Genomic DNA, 12,945 nt, shown 5'->3' with positions numbered 1-12,945 from the left:
TCCCCACCAGCAAAGGTAGGAATGCCAAGGAAGAGAAGACCTGAGAGATGCCATGAAAAAATTACTTAGACCCTAAGGGCACACCAAACCGTGAAAGATTGGGAACCACTAGGTTAGGAGTTATATGCAGTCTCAAAAAGGTGGGCTTTCAGCCTGGATTTAAATAAGATCAGAGACAGAGCATGATACACTGACTCCGGAAGCTTAGTTCAGGTATATAGTAAAGCAAAACAGAAGGAATGGAGTTAGTGGAAGAGGAGAAGGATACAGATAAGAGTGACTTACCTGAAGAATGGAATTCCTCGGGAGGGCTGTAGGAAGAAATAAGAGGGAGCAATACTGAGGAGCTGTAATCAATTTTAAAAAAAAGTTTAAACTATATATGAGAGGTGTGGTAACCGTGTTAGTCCACTCTTAAGGTTATCAATAGAAATCAAACAAAATAAAACATGGAAAAGAAAATAAGATGATACCTTTTTTATTGGACATAACTTAATACATTTCTTGATTAGCTTTCGAAGGTTGCCCTTCTTCGTCAGATCGAAAATAAGCAAATGTGGTAGCAGATAGTATATATGAGTGAGACATCCAAGCATTACTTTGACAGTCTGACAGGGTGGTATGTATTCCTTCAATACATACCATCCTACAATCAGATTCAAAATTGACTACTCCCCAGAAAAAGTCAATCTTTTGGACACCACAGTCTCAATCAGTGATGGCTGTATATAAACATCTGTATACAAGAAACCCACAGACAGATGCAGCTACCTCCACAACTCCAGCTTCCATCCTTCACATACAAAAAGATCCATTATTTACAGCCAAGCCACAAGATACCACCATATCTGCTCGGACCCAGGGGATAGAGGCAGACACCTTGAAACCCTGACTGCATCCTTCAAACAGAAAGGCTACAGCCCCAAAATAATCTCCAAGAATATTGCCTCCTTCCTCAAAACACCCAGGGAAAATCTGCTACAGTACAAAGAAAAAAAAGCCACAGACAGAATCCCTCTTGTAGTGACATACAACCCAGAGCTGGAGAAACTGAGGAAAATCATAAGAGACTTACAGCCTCTACTCCAGGAAGATGAATTACTGAAAGAGATATTCCCATCCCCACCAGTGCTTGCCTTCCGACAGCCACCCAACTTAAAACATAAGCTAATCAGAAGTAAACTCCCAACACAGACTGAAAAGGAAAAGAAGGGCACATTTCCATGCAATATATCCAGCTGCAAGCTATGCCAAAACATTTCACAGGACCCCACAGTCATTCACAAAGGAAAAATATTCAACATAAAGGAATATTTCACATGCTCATCTTCCAATGTGGTATATATCATTCAGTGTAAAAAATGTAATGAAGGATGCTATATTGGAGAAACAGGACAGATGCTTAAGACAAGATTCAATCTACACAGACATCACATGAAGATAGCCGGTGCCAGTCAGGTTCCCACCCCGGTGGGCCAGCATTTTACAAGACCAGGACACTGCACTAGTGATTTCATAGTTACAATCCTGAAAGATATCTTTAAAACAATACAGGAATGTAAGACCTTTGAAGTCAGAATGATTGAATATTTTGACACCCAACAGACAGGACTTAACAAGGATCTGGGTTTTCTAGCCCATTATAAACCATAAAATTGTATTTCTCTGTTTACCACCCTCCTCTCACCTATCCACACCCATCCTGTTAGAATATCAATGAAATGCTTTGATGATCCCATGCATACCTCCTACCCACCCCCACCCTCCCACCCTGTCAGACTGTCAAAGTAATGCTTGGATGTCTCACTCATATATACTATCTGCTACCACATTTGCTTATTTCCGATCTGACAAAGAAGGGCAACCTTCAAAAGCTAATCAAGAAATGTATTAAGTTATGTCCAATAAAAAAGGTATCATCTTATTTTCTTTTCCATGTTTTATTTTGTTTGATTTCTATTGAGAACTATATATGGAAATGGATAGGGATCCAATGGGGTAACTTGAGAAATGTGCATGTTGCAACACTGGCAGAAGATACGTCATTCAGCAGAATTTTGGATTGAAGGGGAGAGAGAAGTTTTGTAAGAGACCTAACACAATAACATCATAGATGACAGCAGATAAGGACCTGTAAATCCATCCAGTGTGCCTAACAAGATAAACTCATAGCATAAGGTTTGATGTGATACTACATATGCATACTTGATCTTGATTTGACCTTTGCATTTTAAGGGCACCGACTGTAGAAGTCTACCTGGCACTAGCCTTATTCTCCAACTATTGAAGCTGTCATTGAAGCCCACTCCAGCCCATCCAAATCTCTCCTGTCACAATTAGGGCACAGACCATAGAAGTCTGTCCGCCACTGGCGTTGTTCTCTATCTACTAAAGCTGAATCTGTCCAGCCATGATCAGGGCACAGACTGTAGAAGTCTGCACAGCGCTGGTTTTGCTTCTTGTTGCCATCTAATCACATCTAACCTTGTTTTGGCTCCATGCCTTCCATATAGAATTCCTTTATGTTTATCCCACGCATTTTAAAATTCTGTTACTGTTTTCATCTCCATCAACTCCCTTGGGCGGGCATTCCAAGCATCTACCACCCTCTCCGTGAAAAAGTACTTCCTGACATTATTCCTGGGTCGGCCACCCTGCAATCCACTTTCATGTCATAGTTCTACCACCTTCCCATCTCTGAAAAGGTTTGTTTATATATTAATACCTTTCAAATATTTGAATGTCTCTATCATATCACCCTGTCTCTCTTTTCTTCCAGGGTGTACATCTTCAGGTCATCAAGTCTCTCCTCATATGTCTTGCAGCGCAAACTCAATACCTTTTCGTCACTTTTCTCTGAACCACTTCAAGACTTTTTACATCCTTAGCAAGATGCAGCCTCCAAAACTGAACACAATACTCCAAGTGGGGCCTCACCTACTACTTCTGAAGAGCAGTTTGCAATGGTGTAAGCAGGAGGCGATGAGAGCATAGATAAGGGTTTTGGCAGTGTGTACAGAAAGGAAGGGACAGATTTTGGTAATGTTATAGAGCAGGGGTAGGCAACCTGTGGTCCACCATTGAATTTTTTGTGGCCCATAAGACCATGGGAAGTATATACATAGGGTTACCATTTTTTTGTCTTCATAAAGAGAGGACACTTGCCCCGCCCCTTTCACGCCCCCTGCCCCGCCCCTGACATATATTCCCCTCCCCCGGTCACCCCCTCCTCCCCCCATCACCTTCCCTCCCCCGTCATCTCCACTCCCCCCCCCCGTCATCGCCACTCCCCTTACTCTACTATCCCTGGTGGTCTAGAGGTACCTCTTCGGGGCAGAAAAGAGCCCCCTCTTTCCTGCCCGGAGCACTGCTGCCAGCCGCCCTGCATCCTGTGAGTCCGGCTCTCGGTGTTACAAACTGGCCGCCAAGAGTTGAAGTCTCGCGAGGCTGCTTCAACTCTTGGCGGCCATTTTGAAACGTGGAGAGCCGGACTCACAGTATGCAGGTCAGCTAGCAACAGCACTCCGGGCAGGAAAGAGGGGGCTCTTTCCTGCCCCGAAGATGAAGAGGTACCTCTAGACCACCAGGGATAGTAGAGTAGAGTAGGGGAGAGGAGTTCCGCGCCCACCAGCCAGCCCGTTTGTCCAGAAATCCGGACAAACGGGCAGGCTGGCCAAATTCGTCTGGACGCCCAGACATGTCCTCAAAAAGAGGACATGTCCGGGTAAATCCGGACGTATGGTAACCCTAGAAAGCATCATTAACCAGTTTTGGCAATTTTAAATATTGTATCTCACAAATATTTTCAGAATAGCCACTCCAGCAGTTTGTTTCCATCATTTTTACTTATTCATTTATCTCAAAAGGTCTACAGAGCTCTGTGCATTTCTGGTTCCAACATTACATAATGTTGTGGCCATTCATGTGGCCCTCTGTGTACAAACGTTGCCCACCCCTGTTATAGAGGAAGAAAGGGAAATGGGGCTTGATATACTGACTTTCTGTGGTATTTTGCAACTACATTCAAAGCAGTTTACATATATACAGGTACTTATTTTGTACCTGGGGCAATGGAAGGTTAAGTGACTTGCCCACAGTCATAAGGAGCTGCAGTGGGAATTGAACCCAGTTCCCCAGGATCAAAGTCCACTGCACTAACCACTAGGCTACTCCTCCACTCCAGCAGCAGGTTTCAGCAGTCTGTTGGATATGTACTGATGGTGTAGCTTCAAGTGGGCCTGGGTGGGCGAGGGACCACCCAATTTGGACTCAGGCCCACCCAAAATTGTAACACTTGCTATGGCTGGCTGGGATTCCTAAATCCTGCCAGCACAAGATTTACTCATCCTCAAGCAGCCAGCACGTTTCCAAATGGCAGTCAGCAGCACTTGCCTCAAACTAACACTAACACCAGTCCCTCTGCACACGTTCAGTTTTGATACACGCACAAGCACTGAGCATGTGCAACCTACCAGCAGTGGTATCAGCTCAAGAGAATTGCTGCTAGCTGCCGTTTGGAAGAGCACTGGCTGCCCGAATAGGAGGAAGTCTTCTTCTGGTGGGGTTTGGGAATCCTCGCTAGCTCAAGTATTTAATATTTTGGGTTTGTGAGCGCAGGAGGAGAGCAGAAAGCAAAGCAGGGCCAAGGGGAGGGGGGGGGGCAAATTCTGTGTCTACCCACCTTGGGCTCAGGCCCACCTAAATTCGGCCATCTGGCTGCGCTCCTATTATGTGCAGAGAGAGAAGTCAAAGATGACTCCAAGGTTATCAGCTGAAAAGACTGGAAGGATGACAGTGTTATCCACAAAAATAAAGAATGGGTGTAGGAGGAAAGATAGGAAGTTCAGTCTTGGCCATGCTCAGTGTCAAATGGTGGTGGGTATTCCACCAACAATATCAGACAAGCAGACTAAGACTTGGGCCAGGATTCCTGGTGAAATTTCTGGTGTAGAGAGGCAGATCTGGGATTCATCAACATAAAGCGCCAAAGGAACAAGTATAAAGAGAGAAGAGAAGCTGTCCCAAGACACAGCCCTTAGATACATCAAATGATTGTGAGATATCAGTGGAGGAGGAGGATCCACCAGAGAATACGCTAAAAGTGTGATGGGAGAGATAAGAAGAAAACCAAGACAAAACAGAGCTCCAAAATCAAAGTGAGACAGCATATCAAGGAGTGGGTGGTAATCAAAAGTGTCAAAAGCAGCAAATAGGCTGAGGATTGAATAAAGGTCCTTGGATGTGGCCAGGGACAGGTCACTGGAGACTTTGGTAAGGGCTCTCTATAGCATGTAGAGGGCAAAAGCCAGACTGTAATGGATTGAGAATAATATAGTTTGAAATTAAATAAAGAGAAGACAAAGTCAGTGAACCACACATTGAAGTAACTTGGATAAGAAAGGGAGGAGGGAGATGGTATGATAATTGGAAGAGCAGTAGGGTCAGTGACAGGTCTTTGAGGAGTTCTATAAATACAGCATGTTTGAAGGCATCAGGAACAGTTTCAGTGGGAAGTGATAGTTGGAGGATATGACAGATGGAAGGAAAAGACAGTAATGGGGACAGAGTTGAGTAGATGGGTAGAAATGGGACCAGATGAACAGGAAGAGAGTTTAAAGGAGGAGAGAAGATGTGCAGTTTCCTCCTCTGTGATTTCAGAAAAGGAAGAAAGTTGAAGAGGTTGAAGGAAGAATGTGACAATGAAGCGAGGGAAGAGGAGATGGAGATAACCTAGTGAAGAGCTCAAGGTTAACCTTGTCAGTGTTGTCATAGAAGTACTCTGTCATAGTCTGGGCAGAAAGTGAGGGGGGTTGGAGGTGGAGGCACTCTGAGGAGGAAGTTCATTGTGGCAAAGAGATGGTGAAAATTGAAGGCAAATGAGCATAGTAAAATGAGCATAGTACTTTTGTTTGCTAGGGCAAGAGCAGACTAGGTCAACAAGAATTTGAAATGCATGACTTTAGCATGGTTGTGGGATTTTAGCCAAAGCTACTCAGCAGAATGGACACAGGAATATAGGTCAGCCAATGGTTCGGTTTGTTATGCTTCATAGAACAGGGAATTGGAGAGGCAACGCCCAAAGCAAAGGAGAGTATAGTGTTATGGGAAGGGATTGCATTGACAGAATTGGATAGCATAGTGGCCAAGAGACGAAACAGTGTTGGAGATGGTGCAAGGGTCAATAACCCGACGATTCCTAGATCTGTTGGTGGTTATTGGATGAGACTGTTGGGGAGGGTAATTAAATGTCCAGAGAGAGGGAAAACTGAGGTGAAGAATTTTGAGATTGAGTAGTTGTATAAGACGAGATTGAGGGGATTTTCTTTGATCAAGGAGCAGAGAGCAATCTCCAGCACAGGCCCAGTGCTACTCTCAGGGAATGCTGTCTACCTAAATCTATATCTACTGTATCTATAGAGATAGATAGATAGATAGATAGATAGATAGATAATGTAAGCTCAGCAGTAGCTACAGTATACAGTTTATATTACATATAATGCAAGCTCTGTTGCTGAGCCCCCTTTCCCAGGGCATCATTAGCTCTTTTCAAGTCCCCTGGAATGGGACCCAGATACAGTAATAGATTTTAACACATATTACAATGGTTTGCTGCAAATTGCTGACTGTAACAAGAGTAGCTTTCAAAGGTGCCTGCTTCATTTGACCTACACATCACACGGAGTAATCACTGGCCCACTGCCCACCAGCCTCCTGCTCCCTCTCCCCACACATTCACTGCACTTGTCACTTTTCACCTTTCTGCATTTCAAAGGAGTCAGCTGATTCCATTTGTCCATCTTTCCACTTAACAATTTAGTAGAGAGCAAAATAAGACCCTATAACAACCCATTATATGACTCATTCATCGCTGACCCTGCCCCTCCCTCCCTTCTCTGTCTGCATCAGATTCCCAGCAGCTGTTTTCCAACTCTCCCCAGCCCTAAAAATCGTTCCTGAAACAAGATGTCAAAACACCATTAGTCTGCAGTCATTACAGCCTCCCTCCTCCTTCATGACAAGAACACCCCCAGCCGTTGTAGTACCTCGGTAGTGCTGGAACCCATCTGAGTGCAGCCCCCATAGACAGCTGTGGGGGTGGAGAGGGAGGGGGAACATTAAAGCTAATCTGTCCCTTTCCAAAATAGAATGCCTGAACAATGGCGACAACTGGGCCATTATTTTGGAAACTGTTTATGGCCTTTGTAACGTGAGCTGCCCCCATAGACAATGCAGAGAAATATTGGAGGCGGGGTGGGGGGGGGGGTGGTGCTATTGTTTTTTCAGTTAATTAGTGAGCCTGATACTCCCCTCAGGGGCTGCCCATGGATCCTGTGCAAACCGAGGTCTAAAATTATAATCTTTATTGCCCACTGCAAAACATACCATAAAAGTACAGGAATGTATAAGCTGTGGTATTGTTTCTCAAGTATCCCTTAACTTTTCCCTGTTTTTATTGCTGTATCTTAAATATCAGACATGGTCATTAAAAAAAAAAAAAAACTGTGTTATACACTGCAAAGGTAAAGAGTTTCCATCATTCTAATGGATCTGTGCATATGTTTTGTGCGGAAAAATCCAAATGGCCATGTCGATGTAAATATTGTCAGTGCCTTTCACTTGTGAGGTTTGCACCAATAATGAAAGCAAAATTACATACAGTTTTGATTATTGCTATGGGCATAAACTTGCACCTGCTCCTTGTGTGGGAAAACATGTAAAGAAAATTACCAGCAGAGATATGAAAATGCTATTTACTTATTTATGTTTTGCCTACGATCCAAGGCAGATCACAATTGAATAAATGATAAAAATATAAAACAAAAAACGTGACATCCACACTAAACACAAAAAGAAAGACATAGCAAATGCAATAATATTTAAAAAAAAAGACAGCCTACTTTTAATCCATGTTATTTTCATCCTTCCATCTAAACATGCCCTTGGGAACACCTCCTGACAATGTGGGATGAACTATACACATTTTAACATGTCCTACATGTTTTTGCCCACATTGCGGGAAGGTAATTTTCAAAAAAAACAATTTAGCTTTCAAAATTGCTCTCTTAAGGAAGACATTCAATATTTAGAGGGAAACATCACGAGTATCTCTCCTCCCCTCGCCTCTCCTATTCTCCATGTCAATAGAGACTCTGGTTACTTGTATAGAAGCAAAGAGAAAATCAAACCCATCATAGGACTGTAAGATTCTTCCTTATCAGGCTTGTCCAAGTTCAACACTTCAGGGCTGCAAGGAGACCAGGTTTTCAGGCTATCCCTAATGATTATGCATGAAAGAGATATGCATACCATGGATTTGCCCCTGGATTCTATAAAGGTTATCCAAATTTGGGCGTGATCCTGAGATGCGTATGCAACTTAATTGGTTTATGGGCTATTAAAAGCAATAATTGGATGTAAGCAATCAATTATTGATGCTAATTGGCACCAATAGCATGCAACCCATATGGGGGCGCAACCATGGGAGGGGCATGGGAAGGTCAGGAGCATTCTGAAAATTTGGATGCCATTTACTGAATCTGGCCCATAGTAGGCATGCAAATATCCCTTGAGCATATTCATAAAGGATGTCCTGAAAACCTGGCCTGTTTGTGGCCCTCAAGGACTGAACTTGGGACAAGCCTGTTCTATATGCTAATAACACTTAAGATTTTTATGAAAAACTCAATTTCTTCCATCCCACAGTTATAGGAACAAATAAGCCTTCTCAATAAATTCTGATTTCAAGGTCAACCCAGATAAAACTGTGATATTTAGCAATGAAAAATACCAACAGGTCACCTAGGTAGGAAAGGCCAGTGGATGCTTATTTTGGAGCTACCATACAGGGAAGGACTGACCATTCTGGCAACTTGGAAGTGCCCGAGGGCCCAAAGGCTCTCCAGGTTGCCCACCACCACCGCACACTACAGGCCTTCCTGGCAGTCCTACCTTGAAAGGCGCTGGTGATCTAGTGGCCTCTGTGGGGCAGGAAAGAATCCTACTCTTTCCTGCCCGCTGCCACTACTCTGCCTGTGCCTGCCCTGGTGCCATTGTGTTTTCAAACTGGCTGCCGAGACTTCTTGCCACTAGACCACCATGGCCCTTCAAGGTAGGACCCACTTGCAGAGGTCAACTGCAGTGGTGGTGGTGGTGGGGGGTGATATGAGGGGGGAGGCGATGGTGCAGTGGTGGGGCAGCAGGCAGTGGCTGGGGGGCCCCAATGACCCTTACTGCCTGGGAAGTCCCCTAATGACCCTTACTGCCCCGGGGGGGGGGGCAATGACCCTTACTGCCCTTGGCCCTGACCACTGTCAGTCTGCTCCTGCTACCATATAAAAACAAAGTACCTATAGGTCTTTATAAAATGGACTCACATTATCTGCAGAAATCACAGCTGAAGTGCATCTGTGAATGTTTGCATCTGCTTGGGAGTAGGTGCATATCTATGTAGGAGAACAAGCATGTTTTATAAACTACAGAACTTGTTTCATGACTCCACCCTTGCTCCACTCAAGCTATGTCCCCGTGGATGCATATAAGGGAAGGAATTCATCAAGGTGTAGTAAAAGTTCGCCATTTACCACACCTTGATGCCCCATGGGATTCAGGGGGGTCTAGGAGAGTCCATTGGGAGTCATCCAGGGGTCCAAGGTGTGGTCTGAAGGTCTGGGGGCTCTTTAGGCAGAAACAATGTCCAGTTGCTCATGCCCTGTCTGGGTGCCATCCTCCAAATGCACCCCTAGTGGAAGTTGCTGTGTGAGACTACCACTAGGGATGCCATTTGGAGAATGATGCACAGAGTAGGCAGGAGCGATTGGGTTAAGTTGAGGAGGAGACCCAGAGCTGCAGGCCGAGAGCATCAGGCCGACTGCCACAACAGGATATAGGTCACAGTGGAGGTCCAGTGGGTGGGGAGCAGCCCTGTTTTGGACCACATCCACTGATGATATGACACCATTTGGGGTCCCTACTGTTAATCTCTTTTGGGAACCACTGCTCAAAATAGAATTGAAGACTTTCTTCCATTGTCTTCTACCAATTTTCAAGCTCTGGATAAAGCAACACAGGGCTACTGAAAATTTCTAGCATCCTTGATAACAGCCCCTTTGTGTCAATGCAGTTTTTGAATAGAAAGCAGGGGCATCACATAACATTTTGTTAGTACGTTCAACTTAGGTACTTTGTATTTGGGCAAGAGAATTATTTTAATATTTGTAGAGAGTCACACCTACTGGATTTGTTTCTCCTTGAAGAGGAAGGCTGCAGATACTTGCTGTCAAGGGTATAGTATATAAAATTATTTTGGGGAAAATGTTTCCTAGTGGCTCTTGCATGTTAGCACCTGGAATAGATGACTGAAATCTCCTTCAGAGAAGAAGGACTGAAAGCAAATTTTTACTCACATATACAAATGTTCCTTTGTTGCTAAATGTAAGCAAACATAGTTCCTAGGATGTACATCACACCAATATCCTGAGAGGGGTTGCATTCTCTATATCTATATATACATCAACAAAATTCGCCCTTTCCTCTCTGAGCACACCACCCGAACTCTCGTCCACGCTCTCATCACCTCTCGTCTCGACTACTGCAACTTGCTCCTCACTGGCCTCCCACTCAGCCATCTATCCCCCCTTCAATCCATTCAGAACTCTGCCGCACGTCTCATATTCCGCCAGAACCGATATACTCATATCACCCCTCTCCTCAAGTCGCTTCACTGGTTTCCGATCAGATACCGCATCCAATTCAAGCTTCTCCTCCTTACTTACAAATGCACTCACTCTGCTGCTCCACCCTACCTCTCTACCCTCATCTCCCCCTACGTTCCTGCCCGTAACCTCCGCTCACATGACAAATCCCTCCTCTCAGTACCCTTCTCCACCATTGCCAATTCCAGGCTCCGCTCATTTTCCCTTGCTTCACCCTATGCCTGGAACAGTCTTCCTGAATCCCTACACCAAGCCCCCTCCCTACCCATCTTCAAATCCTTGCTTAAAGCTCACCTCTTCAATGCTGCATTCGGAACCTAACCTTTCGAACATAGAGGTTGCCCCAATCTGTCTGACCTATATGATTAACTGTACATTTGTCTTATTAGATTGTAAGCTCTTCGAGCAGGGACCGTCCTTCCATGTTAAACTGTACAGCGCTGCGTAACCCTAGTAGCGCTTTAGAAATGTTAAGTAGTAGTAGTAGTAGAGAAGTGAGACAGAAGCAGGGGCAGACTTACCATTCAGGCAACCGGGCAGAACCCAAGGAACCAAAGGGTCTAGGGGGCCCAGAGGGTCTCCCTTTCTTGCTGCCACTCACTACAGCCCCCCCCCCAAGCCTCAGTGGGTCCTCCTCGGTCCCACGTTGAAGGGCCCTGTTGGAATAGTGGCCTCTGCTGGGGCAGGAAAGAACACCACTCTTTCTTGCCCAGTGCCGCTATTCTGCCTGGCACCGCAGTGTTTTCAAAATGGCTGCTGAGACTGTCGATACCCACGAGACTACTGTAGGAAGTCTCGGCACCCATTTTTAAAACATGTTGGCACTAGGCAGAATAGAGGTAGGGGGCAGGAAAGAGTGGGGTTTTTTCCTGACCCTGAAGCCACTAGACTACCAAAGCCCTCAAAGTAGGACTGGGAAGGGCCTACTGAGGCTTGGGAGGCTGTAGTGTGCAGAAGGGAGCAACAGCTGCAACAGTAAAGGGGGGCTGTACTGTGTGACAGGCAGCACAGCAGTGGGGGGGGGGGGGGGAGTGGCAAGCAGCAGCAAGGAGGGACCCACTGACCTTTACTGCCTAGGGGGCCCAGACCGCTGTCAGTCCGCCTTTGGACAGAAAGGATGTTTGATCACATATGGTAGAAGTGTGATAAGATACAACAATTTTGGAAGGATGGGCAGTTCCAAATATGGACTCACAACTCTGGCTACCATGTCTCATTGGACATGACAACAGGGGATGGAAGATTCTGAGATTAATCCTGCAACTACAGTTAGTGGCACAAATGGCAAAATGGCTATTATTAGGAGGTAAAAAATCCCCTCAGAGCTATCAATGTATTAACTAGTTATGTCAGTCAGGAGCGTTTATGTGTTTTCATAAGTTGACATGGTCCCTGAAAGGAAAATTGACTTCCTTTCTTTTGATATTATCACAGTTTATACATAAATCTGCTTCTAACTAAGCTTCTAATGGACTAGCTCCAACCATAGAGAGAAAACATCTACTCAGCGTGGATATTATATTTCCTTTGTTTGTGGTTTTGTTTGTTTGTTTGCTAAGTAATAAGGTTTAACTTGAATTGATATGTGGATATACAATGAAAATTCATGATATAGCTGTCTAGTAAATACGGAAGCTCTGATTATGAATGTATGACAGAATTAATTTGTATGGAATGCTTACTGAGTAAAGGTACAGATACAAAAAAAATTGTTGTCATTAGAAATTATAGCTTGATTTCAGATTATATTTATGCTTTAATTGATTCTCTTTTCACAATAACAGGGAAAGCTGGTTATCATCAGGCAAACTAACCACTCAGAGACCAGTGAGGTAGAAGAATCCATTGTAAAATTCAATAAATAAAAGGAATATTACACTAGGGTCAACAGAAGACTAGTTGCTTTTTAGACAAATTTCATTTGAACAACTGAACACATCTATTAGTACTGCCAGGTTTGTCCATTCATATGCACCATTCAGCTGGACTGCATGGCTAAGTTGTTATGAAAAGGGATGAGCGCACTCCTCTAATTTCAAACTAAATTAAGAGTTTGGAGCTTCTAAAGACTTGTCCGTTGTCCTTTCCTCATAGAAATGCTATGAAAAGCAGGAATGATCAGCAGGAAAAAAAAAAGAGATGATTATACCTCTGTATAAATCTCTGGTAAGATCTCATTCAGAGTATTGTGTACAGTTCTGGAGACTGCACCTTCAAAAAGCTATAAACAAGA

The sequence above is a fragment of the Microcaecilia unicolor genome, chromosome 12, assembly GCF_901765095.1.
Source record: "Microcaecilia unicolor chromosome 12, aMicUni1.1, whole genome shotgun sequence".
Taxonomy (NCBI): Eukaryota; Metazoa; Chordata; class Amphibia; order Gymnophiona; family Siphonopidae; genus Microcaecilia; species Microcaecilia unicolor.
Note: the sequence above shows the minus strand (reverse complement) of the source record.